The 23244-nt window shown below is 39.1% G+C and overlaps 1 protein-coding gene across 1 annotated transcript in view; it reads left to right on the forward strand.

Moving 5' to 3' along the window:
- LOC105023043 (urotensin-2 receptor) overlaps window positions 1-7096 on the forward strand; it is a 45956-nt gene extending 38860 nt beyond the window's left edge. Inside the window, exon 4 of the mRNA XM_010891922.3 lies at window positions 4019-7096. The gene's annotated coding sequence lies outside the window, so the exon portion shown is untranslated. The remainder of the gene's footprint in view (window positions 1-4018) is intronic.
- Window positions 7097-23244: the final 16148 nt, after the last annotated feature.

Below are 23244 nucleotides of genomic sequence, written 5' to 3' on the forward strand. Positions count from 1 at the left end.
TGGTCGTTTCTCTAACTTTATAGTCATGTCACTAACCCTGCCATGCTTTTTTAACCAGACACATACAGTATCTCACAAAAGTGAGTACACCCTTAGCATTTTTGTAAATATTTGATTATACCTTTTCATGTGACAACACTGAAGAAATGACACTTTGCTACAAGGTAAAGTAATGAGTGTACAGCTTGTATAACAGTTTAAATTTGCTGTCCCCTCAAAATAACTCAACACACAGCCATTAATGTCTAAACCGCTGGCAACAAAAGTGAGGACACCCCTAAGTGAAAATTTCCAAATTGGGCCCAAAGTGTCAATATTATGTGTGGCCACCATTATTTTCCAGCACTGCCTTAACCATCTTGGGCATGGAGTTCACCAAAGCTTCACAGGTTGCCACTGGAGTCCTCTTCCACTCCTCCATGACGACATCACAGAGCTGGTGGATGTTAGAGACCTTGCGCTCCTCCACCTTCCGTTTGAGGATGCCCCACAGATGCTCAATAGGGTTTAGGTCCGAAAACATGCTTGGCCGGTCCATTACCTTTACCCTCAACTTCTTAAGCAAGGCAGTGGTCATCTTGGAGGTGTGTTAGGGGTCATTATCATGTTGGAATACTGCCCTGCGGCCCAGTCTCCGATGGGAGGGGATCATGCTCTGCTTCAGTATGTCACAGTACATGTTAGCATTCATGGTTACCTCAGTGAACTGTATCTCCCCAGTGCCGACAGCACTCATGCAGCCCCAGACCATTGCACTCCCACCACCGTGCTTGACTTTAGGCAAGACACACTTGTCTTTGTACTCTCCACCTGGTTGCCACCACACGGGCTTCACACCATCTGAACCAAATACGTTTATGTTGGTCTCATCAGACCACAGGACATGAGTCCAGTAATCCATGTCCTTAGTCTGCTTATCTTCAGCAAACTGTTTGAGGGCTTTCTTGTGCATCATCTTTAGAAGAGGCATCCTTCTGGGACGACAGAAATGCAGACCAATTTGATGCAGTGTGCGGAGTATGGTCTGAGCACTGACAGGCTGATCCCCCACCCCTTCAACCTCTGCAGCAATGCTGGCAGCACTCATACATTCATTTGAACCTCTGGATATGACGCTGAGCATGTGCACTCAACTTCTTTGGTCGACCATGGCGGGGCCTGTTCTGAGTGGAACCTGTCCTGTTAAACCGCTGTATGGTTTTGGCCACCGTGCTGCAGCTCAGTTTCAGGGTCTTGGCAATCTTATAGCCTAGGCCATCTTTATGTAGAGCAACTATTGTTTTTTTCAGATCCTCACAGAGTTCTTTGCCATGAGGTGCCATGTAGTACCTCCAGTGACAAGTATGAGGGAGTGTGAAAGCGATAACACCAAATTTAACACACCTGCTCCCCATTCACACCTGAGACCTTGTAACACTAACGAGTCACATGACACCGGGGAGGGAAAATGGCTAATTGGGCCCAATTTGGACATTTTCACTTAGGGGTGTACACACTTTTTTTTCCAGCAGCTTAGACATTAATGGTTGTGTGTTGAGTTATTTAGAGGGGACAGCAAATTTGCACTGTTATCCAAGCTGTACACTCACTACTTTACATTGTAGCAAAGTGTCATTTCCTCAGTGTTGTCAAATGAAAATATATAATCAAATATTTGCAATAATGTGAGGGTTGTACTCACTTTTGTGAGATACTGTACATGCACCACTCACTGACAATTAAAGGACATTGTCTGAACCTAGGATAACCAAAAAGACCATATCACGTGAATACCACATTAATAACAACAACTCTGTTACACCGTTATTAGTCAGTCCCAAAGGCAGAGCAATTGGGAAAGCAATTCTGCTATTTTCTAGGCCTCCAACATGGCTATGATTTTTTGTATAAAGTAGGCCGACAGGCAAGCATTCAGTTCCTGTTGTTTTTAATGTTAAAATGGTCTGAATGAGTGAGCGTGAACTGATTCTCATGCTAGGCATATAGCTTCTTGGATTTTGAGAATGCCTGCCCTCTGTTTTTTTTCACACTCTCTCCTGTGTTCTTACACTACAGTGTAAGGTTTACCAGTAGCCACTATTTTGCAGGATGGAAATAACTGGGTAATTTGTAGGAAACAACCATAAAACGACCTTGAAACAATGAGGAAACATCTGGGTAACAACATGGTAACTTCAATAGTAAGCATGTTGCTGCCAAAATTAAAAGGTAACTGCTAACTGGAAACTGTAGAAAGAATAAAGAAACTACTGGCTCATTTGCTTGGTAGGAAGGAATATATTTGCTTTAGTTTGCTGGGACAGTGCTGGGCCATTAAACTGAAACTACATAGAAAGAAGAAGGCTCCAAACTAACCCATGGGTTTCCGATTCAATTTAAAGGAAAAGCTTAGGCTGCGCATTCATTTGTTGACAATGTTATTATTAAAGTTATTTTTTTTTACTTTGCAGATTAATTTGGCAAATAAGGCCTCATCTATAACCTTTAAAAAAACAACTAGTAGACTCATTCTGCCATTCTAATTACCAAATACAATGTCCTTTTTTTTTTTCTTAAACTGTAGGTCCAGATGAACTGGTATGTAGGAGCCAATATGTAATCTTCATCCTGGTGCTCATGCGTAGCATGCAAAAGGTCTTACTAATAATATCAGGGTAAATTCAGTTGGATGAATGGGATCCCTGGTTTAGTTTGGGTTGTGTGGGATCCTTTCTGGGTCATGAAAAAACAATGTTACAAACAATGCTTATGTTTATTCAGGTCACAGTGGAACTTCTTAGTGGATCACAACACAAAAACTGCTCTAGGCTCTATCAGAATGGGATGCTTAGAATAGAATAAAGAAACCATTCTGGCGCCTGGGCGAGATGTAATTGTAGCAGTTGAAAGCAACAGTAGTCCTGCCAGACTTTTTGAATGGCAATGCTGACTAGTGCAGCAAAGGAAGGTAGCACCACAGTGCAGAAGATGGAGTTGGCAGTGTGAACATCACCTTACTGATCCGTGACTATACCACAGTAGAGAAACAAGTGTAAATTTACCGAAATAATTACAGCAATTGACAACTCAGATCAATAAATATTATACCTTTCTCCCTCAAAAGTGTGTTATTTTCCTTTAATCAGTGTGTAAAACTTTGTTCCATCCTTGCAAAATAGCCCAAGAATATAATATCTACCGATAATCAAGCCATTGATTAGTCATATACAATTTGGCACAGCTAGGCTGATATGGAAAATGGAGAGAAAGCAGCAGTTTTATATTGACTTTCCTTTCAAGATATTTCATGCCAACAGTAACCTCACAAAACCTGTGGAAAATAAGACTCTTTATAAGCTTGCCTGTAAAACCATGCCAATTTCTCAGTGCGTGTGTTTTCTTCATTCACTCGACACTGAACACCTACAGTGTTATTCACTTTGAAAACCATAAAGTCATGTCCGTAATATTAGTGACCTGTACTCGTGTAGGTATTAAATAGACATTGACACAAACACTAACTGTAAATATAAGGCTTCAAATTTACAACATTATATATTCGTGAAATGTGGCACCGTAACCCTGCAAGGGAAAACAGGATTTTGAATAGAGAATCATGTATGGGTGCGTGCAAGGTTCATGCATCAATATGGGAAAGTTGACAGTATGTCTGATCCGCCACACGTAGGCTGTGTCCATCAGTGTCAAACACACACGGTGCTGGAAAAACAGGATCTATTTCTGTCTGTTAACAAAGCTGAAACCACCAGAGGCTACACATGGAAGACTTCGGTGTGTATGTGCGTGTGTGTGTGTAAGTGTGTGTGTGTGTCCAAACAATGCCAGGGCTCGATGCATTGATTTGAGTAGGAGGGTGATGAGTTGTGCTTAATTGTAACAGGGCTCCGCCCCGTACCCTCTGCCTGCCTCTGTGCTCTTCTAGTCCTGTCAACAGAATGTCACGTTGCTTCTCTGGAAAGGTTTTCTCAGATTTACAGCCCTTTTCTCAATATGCCTTTGTCTTCTTTTTCACCAACAGGTTCGGGAAGACAGGTGAACAAGCGGCGGTCAAATCCAAGCGAGTACAGAGGAAAACAAGCGGGTGAATGAGTTCAAAGAGGAGGGAAGCAAGACAAAGGGCAGCACAATCTGCAAACGACACTCGTTCACATCCTTTTTGTATGGAGAAGGAGCTGGATATATCTGGTCAAGAGATTTTAATTCACCCCCAAAACTAGTGTCACAATATCAGCGACCACAATGCTAATGGAGCTGGCAGTCCTTGTTTCCTCATGCTTGTTTACAAAAAAGACACTGTTCTCAACATCCTGTTGAGGCTGGGTGTTTCATACCCAGACTTCCTGTGGTTTCATAAACACGGGTGAGTGGAAGTGGGAGGGACATCATCCTTATCTTAGCCCCCATCATCCTCTGCAGTTAGGGTATCCCTCCAATTCTCTATCCCATCTCTCCGTAACTTTCTCACTCTCTAGGGAGTGCCTGTAGCACTCCATTCAAAATGTTGTTCAATCCATCTTATCATTTCATCACTCCAGGCTGCACAGTGCCTGATGCTATTTTTAAGTAGTGTGGAGATATCTCTGCTCATCTTTGGAGTTCAATAACTTTTTATGAAATAATTTCTTTATAGGTCAGAAAGGGCACAATGTTCCATATCAATCTTGACCCAGTTCCGTTGCTGTTCTGTTTTTATAGTACAGTGACATTTTGTATATATTATATATGGAGGTAGAATCTCCATTATCGTATGTATTCCTCATTTGCTGCTTTTTTCCCCCAGATGTATTTTTTTGCGCCGGTGTGTCTGAGTGCTGACATTTGAATGGTATGACTCTGAGTGCGCTTGTGTGTGCTGCTTTCTATCAATCAACCGTGTTGCTAGATGCGAACCAGGAAGAGAGAAATACACTACTAATGCACAATGAAACACTCTTAACCGCAGTTCTTCACCCGTTTCTGTACAAACTGTCATGCCAGGAGGACTGAATCTGATAGTTGTAATATAATATAAATATAACAATTCAGTGAGATTCATTGGGGCCAGTGGACTGTGGTAAGCCTTCCACTGTGGTACATCCAGAGTTGATAGATGGTTTCTGAATGTACAGTTTCTGATTACTGCTACTAGGCCAAGAGTTTTGTAATTGGTTTGAAATCAAGACATGGGTGGAAATGTGCTTTTCCCAAAATGGAATATATGAAATTTGAAATGTTTCTATTTGCAACAAATGTTGATGTTTTGTAATTATGTATTTAAAAAAAAATATGTTTACACAGCTATCTAAATGTCTTTGCCTGTCAGAGAACATAAACACACAAACACACACACAGACACACAAACACACAAACACACACACTCTGAGCTAATGTACATTTTTCTTATGTTCTCATTAACTTGTTTTATCAGTTTGCTTTTCTGGTTTAACTGTGTTGCTGTACTTTCTGATATTCTTTAAATCATGGTAACTACTAATGCTGAGCAAGGTCCATATATATTATGAGCGCTTATTAAAAATATATAAGTTTGACTCCTCCGAGATGCCATGCTTTCATGTTCTGGGTTTAAATGAACCAAACAGAAATTCAAATGGGTAATTATTCTACTCAATTATTATGGAGTTGGCGTAGTGTGGTTTAGAGGTATAAGACACTGCTTGGGGTGCACAAGTCACTGCAGCATGGGTTTCAAGTCCGCACCACCGCTGTTTCAGCACACTGTTATTTTTACACGCAAAACATATACAAAAAGATGGTGTTATATAACAAAAAATAGTATTTCAAAGTTTGGTTCAGTGAACGGTTGTTCTGGGACATCATTTGTCAGCGGGAAGGAGGGATGTAAACAGGGAGGGAGTAAAACAGAGGCCATGAGGTTAAAAAACAGTAGAGACAGTATGCAATATATTATAATGTAATGTCTCAAGCTGTTGGCTGTAGCAGTTGTGGAAGCCTTCCCATCTGGGATAACGGCTACTAGTCTGTAGCTCTCACAGTACTAAGCACTCACAGGCTGTGTCTCTGTGTCTCCCCAGGACACCAGCACCACTTCAAAACCTTTCACACCAGAGGCGAACAATACAGTTACAGAGTGGGAGAGATAAGAGGCTATTAAGTCCAAGGCTTTCCTGGGGTCAGAAAAACTATTTTAAAGTCTGTAGAACAACCCTAGCCATCCTGAAGCAATCTCACATTGGTCAAATTAAGAATGTGAATTAACCACATTGCCAATTAAAGCATTGCATCTTTTTAAGAAATTGCCAAGTGAATAAAACATAACTTTTTTAAGTAGATAGTATTTTCAGTCATTTTTGAAACTTTTTATACAAAAAAAACATATATCTCTAATGTAGCTGTTACAAGGATAAGCTGGCATGAGAGGCCTCTACTGACAGGTGAAAGCCCATAACATGTAATACACACAATTCCAATACAGAAAAGCTGCATATTAACAATATATAAAGGAAAACTATTTCACTCATATATTGTTACAAATCATTATGCATGATATTTTATCCAAATCTGGAAAGACTGAACAGCTGCTATTTAGGTCATTTCTAATTGAACTAACATTTGCAGCACGATTTCAGCCAACACCTGAAAGACCACACTGCCTATAAAGCCTAGATCAGATTGAATCCTGGCCTCAGGTTTAAAGTGATATTTTTCATCTCGGGATCATTATTTTAATATACATAACAGCAATGTATAGTTTTTTTGTTAAACATGTTCTCTGAGGTTACTGATCAACTAGAAATAAATAAATCGATATAGTACAATGTTTTTGGTTCTGTGCTATCCAGCTGATACAGCAGTCTTTTACACAACAGTTTTGTTTTTACACATTTCAAGCATCAAGTCAATGTTAATGCATATTGAAATGATCAGATCTTTAGATTGCAGCACATTAGGCATTAAGAAAAACTCAGATGTGCTGTGAAACTTTTTCTAATCTTGGTGTAAGTGATTTTGGCTAGTGGCCAAAATGTATTGTAATTGTATTTATCATATAACAACACAGCTAAAACTCTACATACAAAGCATTATCTTCCCGAGATGACCTGGGTAAGTTAGTAATTCTCCAGTGTAACAAACATTTCACGCTCAATGTTCCATGTTCCACTTTATGACAATAAAACACAATTTGCAAAACTCCTGATTTCTCCTGATTACCATGTGAAATATAACTTATTCTAGTTCTGGTATCTCGCTTTTAATGTGCGGTAAAATTGTCAGTAGATGTAATCAATACACAAAATGTGTAGCCCAATTTTAAATCAATCAACATATAATAGTTGACAAAATCTAGTATATTATGTACATGTCATGATTGAAAAGATAAATTGGTATCATGTCAGCTTAAATTTTTGTATATATCTATTTCCAGATGAACCACTTAGAAATAAAAGTACAATTTTAACCCACATTTCAGGGTAGCAAATGTAGACGGAAATCACATTATGCACAATAAATTAATCATATTAAGTCACATAGTCATATATAATTCGTACGCAATGTCTTTGACCCATAGACATCATCAGATGCTGAGTGCCTTCCCTGGTGTTGCTTTGCCAGGCCTGTATTGCAGCCATCTTCCATTCCAGGTGTAACTTCCCTGCTTTATGATGTAGCTCCTTTGGGCGTGTTTACGGGTGCTTGGCCTGAGTAAACACAGCGTTTCGGTAAACTTCACAATTCATCCTGTCGCAGCTGTCAGTTGTCACATTATCAATGAAGATGGTTCCGGTTGAAGCAATACACAGCCTGGTCGTCAAGTGAGCCAGTTCCGGTTGAAGCAATACACAGCCTGGTCGTCAAGTGAGCCAGTTCCAGTTGAAGCCATGGACCGCCTGGTCGTCACGTGAGCCAGTTCCAGTTGAAGCCAGGCACCGCCTGGTCATCATACTCCCTCCACTGATGGAGAGGTATACTTCTGATCATGCCTCAAGTTGTCCAGCTGGATTTGCAATGACATGGTTCTCAGGACAACAGACACAGGCAACAGACATCAGGTACAAACACAGAGACTAGAATCAAAACCATAAATTGATCTTGTGCCTTCACTCTGTCTAAATGCTTAATCTGATTTAAATAAAGTTTAAATGCTGCACTTTAAACCCAAAGTCATTGTATTATTACATATAATACAGACGAAGAGCCAAAGAAAATGTATGGATCACTTTCCAAAAATTGCTGTCACTATATGTGAATTGGATATTCAGAACCTCAACAAATTGAGTTGTAACTCTGTGATGTTCTGCAAGGCTGTCACATGTTATGAAGAAGTAGGACACAATCACAGAGAAACACTAACAAAGTCTTTACAGGACTCAAAACACAAGAATATCAAACTCAAAATCAAACAATGACCAACAGATAGGGGATTAGGGAGACAGAAATTGGGAGGTGATGAGCAAAAAACAAGACACAGGTGTGAAGACTAAACTACACACAGGTGTTAAGACTAACCTACACACAGGTTTGAAGACTAACCTACACACAGGTGTGAAGACTAAACTATACATAGGTGAAATAAATGAATGCAAGGAATGAAACACTGAACACGGAAAATAGAAATAGCACGACTAGAACCAAAAACATATAACACAGAAATATAACGGTATGTCACTGGCCATGCCTGGTTGTTACAAAGGCATTACAAATAAATGTATAATTAGAAATTCAACATTCTACAAGCAATATTGAAACTAGGAAGACACTGAAAATGTAATTAATATTTTAATGGAAAAAGTATGTGATTGATTGGGTCAATGTTGACAGCAAAGCTTGCATTTCAATCAGGTTACGTGCTCTGAGAGGCCATTTGACCAGGGTTAAAATGTATCCCATTTCTTTTCCACAAAAAAAAAAAAGAAGTTAATGAAAACCCAGCTAGAGACATTGAAGAAGAGTGGGGACAGCAAGGTGCACTGCTGAGACCACAGAGGTGACTGGCTCCCATATCCGCATTTACCCACACATTTAGACTGGAGCCTGCAGAGATAACTTTAACAAAAAATAGACAGACTCAGAGAAATAGACAGGTGGACAGACAAAGACAGAAACACAACCACACACACACAATACAGGCTACTCAAAAGCAAAGTTAGCAGCTCATTTTCCATATTAAACACTTTCAGTACAGAAAATAAAACTATCAAGAGCAATGTATTTAGTTAAATATCCAGGATAAGAGTGTTTAATGACTGCATGTAAGATCATGTCTGTACTTCTCTTGGCACCGACCAGACACCATTCAATCGTTTGAAAAGGCCCTATGAATTAACCTTCTGTCATTGCAGGGGTTCTGAGGTGGATTATGTTACCTTGGAAACAGATGTGTGCAACAGGAAAAAACAGATGCCATACTTGTTCCCCTCTTCACGGCATTCACAGTGAGGTACAAAACACCAATAAGGAATGTGTTTGGAATCTGCTCCAATGTTCACAGATTCAAAAAATCTAATTTTAATTATACCTTCCAAGATATAGGCATGTTATCCTATGTTATGCTATGTTATGCTGTTATGATATGTATGGTGTGAGACCGGGTTGCTTTATTTACATTTTTATTAAGTAGAGGCTGTAATACATTGCAATTTACAATTACAATGAAATAAAATGGTTTTAACTTGTACTAATGCAGAGAGAACATTCTAGGCTTGTCAAACAATATACCCACTAAATGTTTAGACATGTACTGTATAATTATACCAACATCTGCTCCTGAAAAATCTATTATTTCACAATACGTTCTAATCTCCAGATTACAGAGTATTTAGGGTGACCATCAAAACATGAATCTGACTAATATTGTTTATATGATCTGAGTTCAGAAATATAATCTTGCCATAAAAATGACACAATAGACCAGCTGACAGTAGTATCTTTATTCCTGTGCAGGCACTCATTGACACATGCATAGAAACGCACGCAGAGACACGCACACCGGTTCAAATGTAAATCTATCCTGTGCTACTTTCTGGCTCTCATTCAGAGGAGCTCGCTGAATGATTCTCCAGGTGTGTGTTGACTTACAGCCAGTTCATATGAGTATGACATGACCTGACACAGAGACACAAACCATATGCACACCAAACTATGCATAGGCCAGACCAACCATTCTTCAATATTTAAACACCCCTTCTAAAATATGCTTCTGTGTCGCATAATTATGACCACCCATGAGCAGGGAGAGGGACTATAGCTTGCCACTTTACACAATACAGCTGTGCTCAAAAGTTTGCAGAATTGGTAGTATATGTACCATTTGTATTGAAAACATGAGTGAGCAGGCAAAACACATTTCTTTTCTTTCTTATGGGATTCTTATTCAACTGTAGGTCATAACTGAATGGCACAATCATAAAACAAAACATGGCAATAAAGAAAACATTTCACTTCCTCTAGGTCATGCAAAGTCTTTGGTCGTCTTGCATGAACCGCACGTTTGAGATCTCCCCAGATTGGCTGAGATCTCCCCAGAGTGGCTCCAAGATATTAAGGTCAGGAGACAGTGATGGCCACTCCAGAACCTTCACCTTTTTCTGCCGTAACCAGTGGAGGGTCAACTTGGCCTTGTGCAGGAAAGTCCAAAAGCTGAAATATTTTTGGGTGAAATCTTTCTTGGTCTACCTGACCTTGGCTTGGTATCAAGAGATACTCTAATTTTCCACTTCTTAATAAGTGATTGAACAGTACTGACTGGCATTTGCAAGGCTTTGAACATCTTTTTATATCCTTTTTCATCTTTATAAAGTTCCATCGCCTTGTTACACAGGTCTTTTGACAGTTGTTTTCTGCTTCCCAGGTCTCATTGTCAAGCCTGCTCATTGCATCCATGTGAGAACTAACAAACTCATTTACTATTTATACACCAACACTAATTGTAATTTAAAAAGCCACAGGTGTGGAAAATTAACCTTTAATTGCCATTTTCACCGGTGTGTGTCACCTTGTGTGTCTGTAACAAGGCCAAACATTCAAGGGTATGTAAACTTTTATTCAGTTTGGGTGATTTATGTTATCATTATGATTTTAAAAGGAGCCAAACAACTATGTGATAATAAATGGCTTCATATGATCACTATCCTTTTTCGCATGATCAGTCATATTTTCAAAATCAATGCCATCATTTCAGAATTTCTGCCAGGGTATGCTGAAGTCTCACATTGAATTTGCGTAACAAAAACACATACAAAAAGTAATTCATTGTGCATTTTAGGGACACCTGATATGTGCAAAAATTAACTTCATAGTTGTCCAGTAAGGTTAGACAACAAAACACAGGTTAAGGGTAATTTTAGACAACAAAACACAGGTTAAGGGTAATTTTAGACAACAAAACACAGGTTAAGGGTAAATTTAGAAAACAAAACACAAGTTAAGGGTAATTTTAGACAACAAAACACAGGTTAAGGGTAAATTTAGACAACAAAACACAGGTTAAGGGTAATTTTAGACAACAAAACACAGGTTAAGGGTAAATTTAGAAAACAAAACACAAGTTAAGGGTAATTTTAGACAACAAAACACAGGTTAAGGGTAATTTTAGACAACAAAACACAGGTTAAGGGTAATTTTAGACAACAAAACACAGGTTAGGGGACAGATCAGACAACAAAACACAGGTCAAGGGTAAGGTTAGACAACAAAACGTGTTGTATGGCTAGGTTTTGGGATAAGGATAGACAACAAAATGGGTTGTGTGGTTAAGGTTAAGGGTAATATTAGACAACAAAAAGGATTGAAGTAAGCTAACACTCCAGTGTGGTTAAGGTTAGGGATAAGGTTGAGTCTCACAAGCATTGGGGTCTGAGTTGATGGTGTTTATGCCCAGCCACCATCCCTGGGTAACAGTGTGTATTTTTGCCACTCCAGCAGTGCTACTAAACATACAGAACCATTACATTGTATTATTTAATGTGTGCATTTCTGCGCAAATCCGGTCACCCTGAAAGACACAAAAAAGTACTAAATATGAGCAGTAAATCTGAAAATGTTTGCACAAATATACAAACCCGATTCCAAAAAAGTTGGGACACTGCACAATTGTGAATAAAAACAGAATGCAATGATGTAGAAGTTTCAAATTTCAATATTTTATTCAGAATACAACATAGATGACATATCAAATGTTTAAACTGAGAAAATGTATCACTTTAAGGGAAAAATAAGTTGATTTTAAATTTAATGGCATCAACACATCTCAAAAAAGTTGGGACAAGACCATGTTTACCACTATGTGGCATCTCCTCTTCTTTTTATAACAGACTGCAAACGTCTGGGGACTGAGGAGACAAGTTGCTCAAGTTTATGAATAGGAATGTTGTCCCATTCTTGTCTAATACAGGTATCTAGTTGCTTTACTATCTTATGTCTTCTTTGTCGCACCTTCCTCTTTATGATGCGCCAAATGTTTTCTATGTGTGAAAGATCTGGACTGCAGGCCGGCCATTTCAGTACCCGGATCCTTGTAATTGATGCAGTATGTGGTCTGGCATTGTCATGTTGGAAAATGCAAGGTCTTCCCTGAAAGAGACGACGTCTGGATGGGAGCATTGTTCTAGAACTTGGATATAACTGTCAGCATTGATGGTGCCTTTCCAGATGTGTAGGCTGCCCATGCCACACGCACTCATGCAACCCCATACCATCAGAGATGCAGGCTTCTGAACTGAGTGCTGATAACAACTTGGGTTGTCCTTGTCCTCTTTAGTCTGGATGACATGGCGTCCCAGTTTTCCAAAATTAACTTCAAATTTTGATTAGTCTGACCACAGAACACTTTTCCACTTTGCCACAGTCCATTTTAAATGATCCTTGGCCCAGAGAAAACGCCTGCGCTTCTGGATCCTGTTTAGATATGGCTTCTTTTTTGACCTATAGAGTTTTAGCCGGCAACGGCGAATGGCACGGTGGATTGTGTTCACCGACTATGTTTTCTGGAAGCATTCCTGAGCCCATGTTGTGATTTCCATTACAGTATCATTCCTGTATGTGATGCAGTGCCGTCTGAGGGCCCGAAGATCATGGGCATCCAGTATGGTACCCTTATGCACAGAGATTGTTCCAGATTATCTGAATCTTTGGATGATATTATGCACTGTAGGTGATGATAACTTCAAACTCTTTGCAATTTTTCTCTGAGAAACTCCTTTCCGATAATGCTCCACTATTTTTCGGCGCAGCATTGGGGGAATAGGTGATCCTCTGCCCATCTAGACTTCTGAGAGACACTGCCACTCTGAGAGGCTCTTTTTATACCCAATCATGTTGCCAATTGACATGATTAGTTGCAAATTGGTCCTCCAGCTTTTCCTTATCTGTACATTTAACTTTTCCAGCCTCTTATTGCTACCTGTCCCAACTTTTTTGGAATGTGTAGCTCTCATGAAATCCAAAATGAGCCAATATTTGGCATGACATTACAAAATGTCTCACTTTCAACATTCGATATGTTATCTATATTCTATTGTGAATTAAATATAAGTTTATGAGATATGTAAATTATTAGTAAATTAGTAAATCAGGTTTCCCTAAAGCACACAAAACTGGAAAAAAATTATAATTGACATTACTTTGTGTATGCTTTTGTGTGAATCCACTGTGAGACTACGTAGCTATCTACTGTCCGACTCTCTTCTCTGCCAACATTTCCATACCCATTTCCAGCATCACATTTGAGAAGTCCATGGTTTCTCAATCCCACCACTCACAGTGGACAAGCCATCATATGTAATTTGCTGCAGTAGAAGAGCAACAATTCCCCTGTTCCTGTACAGAACTGTCAGCATACCTCAGCAAGGTTTTAGAAAATGTCACAATTCAGGCGGATTTATTGTAGGAAAAACAGTCAATGTTATTTGCTCTCTAGCACAATGATTTCCTGGTATATTCACCTTGGTATTGTACATCATCAAGTCTGAGTCTTGGTAAAAGTTGCGCTGTGTATTGAGATGGATTGTAGTTGAATTAGCTGATTGTCACTATTGCCCAAAAATAGATTGTACCCAAATAGATTATAGAGAAATTAAATAAATTCTGCGGGAGCAAACCCAGAAAAAGCCACTGGGAAATATAAAATATCATGAGATTCGTTTGGTTTGTTTGACAGATGAAACATTTATTAATAAATAAAATGATTTGTAAAGAAAACTTAATTACTCCTTGCAGTTTTCTACCTCCATATACTCTTTCAAACTTTCTGATTCACTTTCCATCTAGTTCCCTTGCTCTGGCTCTCTATTTCTTTTTAAACTGTGTCATCAAATATAATATTTGGAAAGTTATGTAATTTGAGCAACAGCTAAAAGGGTGTTCTCTCTTCACTCTCTCGGCATCAACCTCATGGAAACCTCATGGTCCTCTCTTTACTCTCCACTTCCAACACATTTGATTTCTGTAACCACAAGAGGCCTGAATAATGAGGCAAACATGATCATCCCATAATACCAGCCTGTCTGTGGGTTATATATCAATATATGTGTGCAAGTGTGATGATATATAGTTATTATTTAAAATAGCAGTGACACAAGTAACATGTAGCAAATGTATTTCATATTGTCATCATCAAACAAGACATAAGGCTAAATAACAAGATGGTTCCAACTTTAAATAGACCAAGGTTGCATTAAAAGCATGAATAACAAGTTGTCTCTAAAAGGCAGCAATCGATCCTACAAACCAATCCACAGAGAGCAAAGCAGGTCAAAACAACAAGAGGGCAGGATAAGTGAGTGAGACAGGGAAATTGAGCCCTTTCATAACCATCTGGGAGAAGTTTTAAATGCAAACTGAGTTGTTGACCAATCAAGTTACCTTCCAATCAGATATCCGGCTTGCAGAATGTGATCTCAACATCTCCACTGATTCTTGTTCACAGATGTGACAACAGGCTACGGTTACAGGCCCTGAGCAAACATAAAAGGATTCTTGGATAGAAGTGCTCACCTCAGGATACTCCAATGGATTTTAAGTGTTGGTTTTAAACGGTATTTGCTTCATTCCTTTTTCAGAAAGGGGTTTCATATGTTTCCAACAATGCAGATAATTTAGGGAAACCTGAATGCAAAACTAAGAATGTGCAATTAGATCAAATATCATTAGGAATTGTTAGGTGTTTTTGATTACATTCTGGTTGTCCTCCTGAATGAACTTAATGATTTGCCATCTTGATACTGACAAAATGATTGTGAGGCAAACACAATCAATAAATACTGTATTATCTATATATCAAAGCTTTTCACTAGGATATTGGGAGGAGAATGGAAATAACTGATCCACTAAAAATATGTTGAGCTCCCACTTTCTGTTAAATACTTTTGTTAGCCTACTCCAGTTCAAATTTATATTGGTGCAATATCATCATGTAAGGTCACTTCTAACCTCCAATCCCAGCCACCCAGATCAATCAATCAAATGTATTTATAAAGTCCTTTTTACAACAGCAGTTGTCACAAAATACTTTTACAGAGACACCCGGCCTAAAACCCCTAGGAGCAAACACCAGCAGTGTTGAATTTCAGTTACAGATATAATCGATACTGCCCCCACCCCCCCACTGGACCCCCTTTTCAAGTCACATATGCATAAAATGCTTCTGAGTTTGCATAAAATTGTTTTATCTCATAGGCTGGCTATGCGTTTGTTATTGTCTTTCACATTAGCCATTTATGGAAAATGTCACTGCCCTTGAAATCTCTACAATATTATCTGAACCACCTAAGGGTCCCCCAGGGTGATGTGACTCTTTAATTATCAAATTCATTACATATCATTCAAAATCCACCAAAATAGAAACACGTCTGTTACTCTTCGTGTGGTGTTTCGTGAGCATGGAACCAGGCACAGGCATGTTCGTGGGTTTATTCAATAAACAAGAAAACCGAAACAACGAACGGAAAACTATAACTTATATACTGAATGAAATAAAAGTGCGCGACAATGCGTCTTAGACATATAATTTTCAAACAGTACATACACGTAACACTCACCAATAGACGAACTGACAATAACAATGATCCACAATGTGGGGAGCAGAGGGGAAACATTTAAACACATACAAATTAGCTAACAGGGACCTGGTGTGAACGATAATAGACATGTGACACAGAACAAGTCCGGGGTGCATTTGTGTGTGATGGGAAACTGAGAATATCTGGCACGGCGGCGTTGCTGCTCACTGCACCGTGACAGTACCCCCCCCCCCCAAAAACGTCAGAAGCCGGGAGAGCCGACAGAGTGTCGGTAGCCGGCGGAGGGTCAGGAGCCGGGAGAGGAGACAGAAGAGGGGCGGCCAGGACAGGAGAGGGCGCCGGGGCGGCCAGGACAGGAGAGGGCGCCGGGGCGGCCAGGACAGGAGAGGGCGCCGGGGCGGCCGGGAAAGGAGAGGGCGCCGGGGCGGCCAGGACAGGAGAGGGCGCCGGGGCGGCCGGGAAAGGAGAGGGCGCCGGCGGCCAGACCCCGGCAAGCTCAGGCGGTGCAGGCCACTCCTCCACGGGCTCAGGCGGCTCGGGCCATTCCTCCACGGGCTCAGGCGGCTCGGGCCATTCCTCCACGGGCTCAGGGGCTCAGGGGCTCAGGGGCTCAGGCAGTAACTAATACCCATTACAGCACAAAACTTGTGCTAGGAGTGTCCGTTAATGCTTATCGTAATCAGATTAAGAATAAGAAGAAATAATATTGTGATGCTCAGCTGTGTTGTTATATTGTTTTGTATCCCTAGTAGTAGAGGCAGAAACACCAAAAGCTGCAGTGGCAGGAGAAACTGGATTTTTTTATTTCATTTGAAAGACACAGACGTCCAAGACATTTAGTCTTGTTACAAAAATTATCAACACAAGCAAGTACCTTTTTGCTGCAGTGGCCCAGATTGTGTTTGGTCAGTGTCCATACAGTATACAGTACACTAAGTGCCATGGTTGACATGGACATCAGGGGCTCAAATGTAAATTTGAAATGGAATAATAGTCATAGTGTTATGTAGAGTAAAATAATAAAGACATGCTTAATGTATAGGGTGTTTCAAACTTGATGGTATTGCATATGACATGTTGAATATAAATGTTTTAATGATTCAAATATAAATATGTGTTATTCTAAATCTTATAAAAGTATACATTTTTCACATGTAGTGTATGTGTTAGAAAAATGTTTTAGTGTTAAGATATTCAATTTGCAATATGGCTATATTTATTCCTTGAAACTAAAGGTGAGATGGGACCTTATAATTCTGAACCGGATCAGAGCTCTCAGAATTATAAGGTTCAAGCTGCATTTGAACTATTCCAAAAAAGAACATTTCTAATTGTCCCAGGATTTTAATATGACTTACCATAAGTACAACTAGGGTTTTGGGCTTGTTAAGCTAATAAAAATAAATATACTATGTAAAACCTTTGCTAACAGGGGTATTCAATATTTGATGCTCAATATCTCTGAATCATATTGAACGCAGATGGAACCTTATAATTCTAAGCACACGTAATCCAGAAAATGTATATTTTACTACTTTGTTTGTGTCTTCACTGGTTCGTCTCAGCGGATGGGGCTACTTTAACCCCCCACCTTTTTATGTCCACCTTGTATGAGTTGAGTAAACAATTTGAGTTTATTCTGTACAGCTTTGGCAAGTTGAGGAGATTGGGGACCTCTTTGTGGAGAAAATTTGATTGTTTTTCCAGATGGCAATGAAGAGTGCTGTGTTTATATTGCCTAGATTTTCATTTTATATATTTCTATGTTGTATATGGTCATTTTTACAGCCGGCCAAGAAGAGCGAATGTCTCTTACTGAGTGACTGACTGACTAACCAGTGGCGTCGTTAGGCCTGGGCTATAGCCCCGCATCTTTTATGAATAGCCCTGGATCTCAAATTGACCAAGAAAATGAATAAAAATAGGCCTTGATCTATTCTTCTATAATTCCAATCGATTATTATGACAATGTAGATGTGTAGACCACTATCGTGTACATTGAAATTTTTCGCATGTACATTCAAAACCCTGTACTTTCTGTCCCGGGGATAGGGGGGCTAAGATCCAAATGTTTTGTGATCTAAGCTCCAAATGTTTTGTGATCCTAGCGACACCTCTGAGACTAACTGTCTACCCCTTGTTCAATAGCATAGTGGTTAGAGACATGAACCTGCAACCAATAGGTCCTGCGTTCAAATTTCATCACAGTCAAGCAAATTATGCATTAGGATTTGTTCCGGATGGATACAAACTTTGCTGGCTACAACCTTCAGTAGCTGTGTTATAGTAAGTATAAAATAAAACTGTTCATGGTTATGTTGTGGCTATTTCTGGTGGATTTCCAAAGTATGCATCTATGCATGCTTTTTGGGTCAGGATAGCCATAAAGTTTGCTGGCTACACCTTCAGTAGCTACTTAGCCTAAAATAAAACTTTATATTGCAACTATGTCTGGTGTTTTTTTTTAAGTATGCATCCGTGCATGATTTTTGGTGTAATATAGGCTAGATAAAAACCCCTTGGGCAGTAAAAGAGTATGGGTTTCCAAAATACTCTCGTCTTTTCACTTAACAAAAAAGTCAGTTATCGTCACTTATATTGATAGTTATTGTATCAATGTCATTCACGAATGAAAGAAAAACAAACGTTTTTGTGCCATGAAATAGCTTTGTCTGTGTTAAGTTCAAATAGTAAGATAGATACTTGTAAGCCTATTATTGGCTAATAAGCTGTTAAACGGCCAGTGGTAAAAGCCATAAATTACATGGATGCTATTTGGGGGTGGAGGTAAACTTAGTAAGAAACATTAGTCAGTTTAATACAATACTTAATAGTGTCTAGCGAAATTTTCAAACTTGGCGTGATGTTCATGTGTGACAAAATGATCTAATGTCGAGATGCTACACGACACAGGGTAAATGTATAGCACTGTGGTGTAGTGGTCCAAGACACAGCCACTCACGTGGGTTACTTGAGTTTGAATCCAGTGAGGGCAACAACATTTATCTCTTTTGACTGCGGGCCGGCTGAACTAGGCTTACCTGGTTCCTTTTCTGGTTTATTTTCTTCTTTGTAACCATAGACCTTTTCTGTCTAAGAGATTTTATTCTCAGTGTAACTTCCATGTAAATAAAGGTTAATTAAATAAACCGTGTTACACCTATTCATACTGAATGCAATGTAGTGAGAAAAATGTCAAGCATGTTTCACTTTTCTCTTCCCCACTGAATACAATTTATGGAGAAAGACTTACATCTTTTCCATTTTAATGAAATATTTATTCCTTTATTCAACACTTCAGAAACACACATTTAAGCAACTATAGTGGTTTTGAGATAGTGTCAGGCAGAATATTTTTCTAAAATATCATCTTGAATATTAAAAAAGTATTGGTCGAAATATATTAATGTATCAAATTACCTTACCTTATAAGGTCTTTACACAACAATAATGTTCTACAATGGTACCGGGAAGGAACAATATAATTGTTTACATGTATATTGCTTTTAAGTAGCATTTTCAAACCATTTGCCTCTTTCTTGTCTGCATTTGCTGTTCATACACCCAGTGCTTAAGCCAACAATTGTGAAAGGGAGGGTTTGAGAAAGGATATTGGGTGGAAAATATGCATCAGAATGGTGCATCATTCCTTCTGCGACATTCATTTATTTCTGGCTGTGGGGAAACTATATTTGTATTCAAATAGTTTTTACTTTCTAATGTTTAATTACATTCTTGGGGTCTAGATAATTGGAATATAGCCAACCTAGTTTTTATGTTACTATACATTATTTGCTTTTCTTGTTTTTAGCAGCATATGGACCACGATAGATGGTGTCGGTAATTGGTAGATTTCTCTAATGGTAGGGGCATCATTTACATTGTGGAGGAGTGCCCAAAGAAGTATTACACTAATTGTTGTGTCTCTGTTGTCAACAACACCCTTATGTGTTTTACACCTTTCTAACAAAAATGTATTCAATTGTTTTGACAATCCCTCTCCAAATCAGAACCTAACTTGGATTTCATGTTGTCTCCAACATACCAGAAGAAAACATTGCTTGCAATTTTAACCCAGGGGGGAAAAGGGAATGGAAAAAACAAGAACTACAGTGGATATAAAAAGTCTAAACACCCCTGTTAAAATCCCAGGTTCTTGTGACGTAAAAGAATGAGACAAAGATAAATCATGTCAGAACGTTTTCCACGTTCAATGTGACCTATAACGTGAACAATTCAATTGAAAAATAACCTGGTTGCATTAGTGTGCACACCCTTAAACTAATACTTTGTTGAAGCAACTTTTGATTTTATTACAGCACTCAGTCTTTTTGGGTTGGTGTCTATTAGCATGTTCCCTTAATGTTGCTGTAGGCCTCTTGGAAGCCTCCCTGAACAGTTTTCTTCTCATCTTTTCATCAATTTTGGATGAACATTTCTTGGTAATGTCTCTGTTGTGCCATATTTTATCTACTTGATGATGACTGTCTTCACTGTGTTCCATGGTATATCTAATGCTTTGGAAATTCTTTTGTACCCTTCTCCTGACTGATATCTTTCAACAATGAGATCCCTCTGATGCTTTGGAAGCTCTCTGCGGACCATGGCTTTTGCTCTGAGATGCAACTAAGAAAATGTCAGAACAGCTGAACTTTATTTTATGATTAATCAGAGTCACTTTAAATGATGGCAGGTGTGTAATGACTTCCATTTAACATGAGTTTGAATGTGATTGATTAATTCTGAACAAAGCCACATCCCCAGTTACAAGAGGGTGTGCACACTTATGCACACTCAATTAAATTGTTCACATTATAGGTCACATAAAAAATTGGAAAAAGATCTGACATGATTTATCTTTGTCTCATTCTTTTACATCACAAAAACCTAGCGTGTGTAGGCTTTTTGTGTAGGCTTTTATATCCACTGTACATAGTTGCAACATATAGACCTATAAAGAGGATACTAATGTACATTCATTCAAGGTTATTTATATTGTTTAATTTGCTATTTTTTTATGGAAAAGCAGGTCAGAATAAATACGTTAAATAGGTTGTGGAAAAGTAAATGGTTAATAAATAGTTAAAATTGTGGGGTATAATCAACACCACCTATTGGTGATAATTGGTGGCGGAATGTAGCAATTTGTTTCCTGAGTCATGCAGAAGCTCGATTAGAGTGAGATCAATTTAATGTAACAACGAGAATTACAACAAGGGATTTAGATGAGACATTGGGAATACTGAACTAAAAAGAAGATTAAATAGGAGAAGAAGATTGAGGTGTTACTTCAGACGCAGGGTCAGCAGCATTCAGAAGAATAAACTAGAATTAGCCGAGCTCCTAACTTGATATCCTGGTGAGTTAGCTTATCGTGACTAGCTGTATACTTCTTTCAGTTTGGATAAGTTGTAGAGTCAAATAAAAAAACATTTGGGATATTTGGAGTATGTTGGTGGATATTTTTCCTGGTGAAAGAAAGAGGTTTCAGAGTTACACAATGTTTTTAGTAATCCACAAGATCACTTGTTGTTCTGTTGAAATCACAGTTCATGTAAGGTCAAATTCAACGCACAACACATTCTATAATGTTTTTTTGTTGACAAATGAAACTAAACGCTTCCTTGTACAATTCTGTGTCTCGACACGTTCCGGCAAGACTCACTAATACCACTGATACCAACTTATTTACGAGCTCACTCCTTAAACGCTGCTGTTGGAGTGCATTGGTGGTAGATGCATTACCTCACACTGGTCACTCTAAATCCAATATTGTCTTTGGCCATCATGCATTTCAGTTCACTGCCACCAATGAGGGGAATTAATTATATAAGACCCTTAAGAATGAAACTCTTCATATCACACATCATACCTTTAACCTTTAAATAAAATAAAAAAATTGTTGGACATATTGTAATTGATCTTCAGGTTTGTTTGAATTTATATTTTATATTTTATTTTAGTATTAATATGATTCTGTGTGTTTTCCTGTGATCTCGCAGGTCATCATTTAAAATGAGAATGGGTTCTCGACTGACTTAAATTGGTAAATAATGCTGAAATAGATAAAGTGAATTGTTAAGTGTATTTTTATTTTGACATACTACATGAGTTTCTTGTGTAATATTGTTGCTAGTGATAGACAACATAACGAGACAGAACACACAAAATCTGTCCACAGTTGACACTCAATTATGACACACAATGGATGGTGAGCGTACACCGATCAGCCATAACATTATGACCACTGACAGGTGAAGTGTATAACACTGATAATCTCGTTATCATGACACCTGTCAGTGGGTGGGATATATTAAGCAGCAAGTGAACATTCTGTCCTCAAAGTTGATGTGTTAGAAGCAGGAAAAATGGGCAAGCACAAGGATCTGAGTGACTTTGATAAGGGCCAAATTGTGATGTCTAGACTATTGGGTCAGAGCATGTCCAAAACTGCAGCCCTTGTGTGGTGTTCCTTGTCTGCAGTGGTCAGTACCTACCAAAAGTGGTCCAAGGAAGGTAAAGCGGTGAACCGGCAACAGGGCATCATTGATGCGAAGGCTGGCCCGTGTGGTCCGAGCCTACAGATGAGCAACTTCAGCACAAATTGCTGGAAGGATTAATGCTTTTTTTGTACTGATAGAAAGGTATCAGAACTCAGTGCATCACAGTTTGTTGCGTATGTTGCTGCATAGCAGCTGACCAGTCAGTTTGCCCATGCTGACCCCTGTCCACTGTCAAACGCCCTTACAATGGACACGTGGCCATCTGAATTGGAACACAGAGCAATGAAAGAAGGTGGCCTGATTTGATGAATCACGTTTTCTTTTACATCACGTGGATGGATGGATGGATGGATGGGTGCATTTGCATCGCTTACCTGGAGGACACATGGTACCAGGATGCACTATGGGAAGAAGGAAAGCTGGCGGGGGCAGTCTGATGCTTTGGGCAATGTTCTGCTTGGAAACCTTGGGTCCTGCCATTCATTACTTTGACCCGTACCACCTACCTGAGCATTGTTGCAGACCATGTGAACACTTTCATGGCAACAGTATTCCCTGATGCCATTGGCCTCTTTCAGCAGAATAATGCGTCCTGACACAAAACAAAAATGGTTCAGGAATGGTTTGAGGAACACAAAGACGAGTTAAAGGTGTTGACTTGGCCTCCAAATGTCCCAGATCTCAGTCTAATCGAGCATCTGTGGGATGTGCTGGACAAACAGGTCCGATCCATGGAGGCCCCACCTCGCAACTTACAGGACTTGCAA

This window comes from Esox lucius, chromosome 5 (genome assembly GCF_011004845.1).
Source record: "Esox lucius isolate fEsoLuc1 chromosome 5, fEsoLuc1.pri, whole genome shotgun sequence".
In the NCBI taxonomy this organism is placed as follows: domain Eukaryota; kingdom Metazoa; phylum Chordata; class Actinopteri; order Esociformes; family Esocidae; genus Esox; species Esox lucius.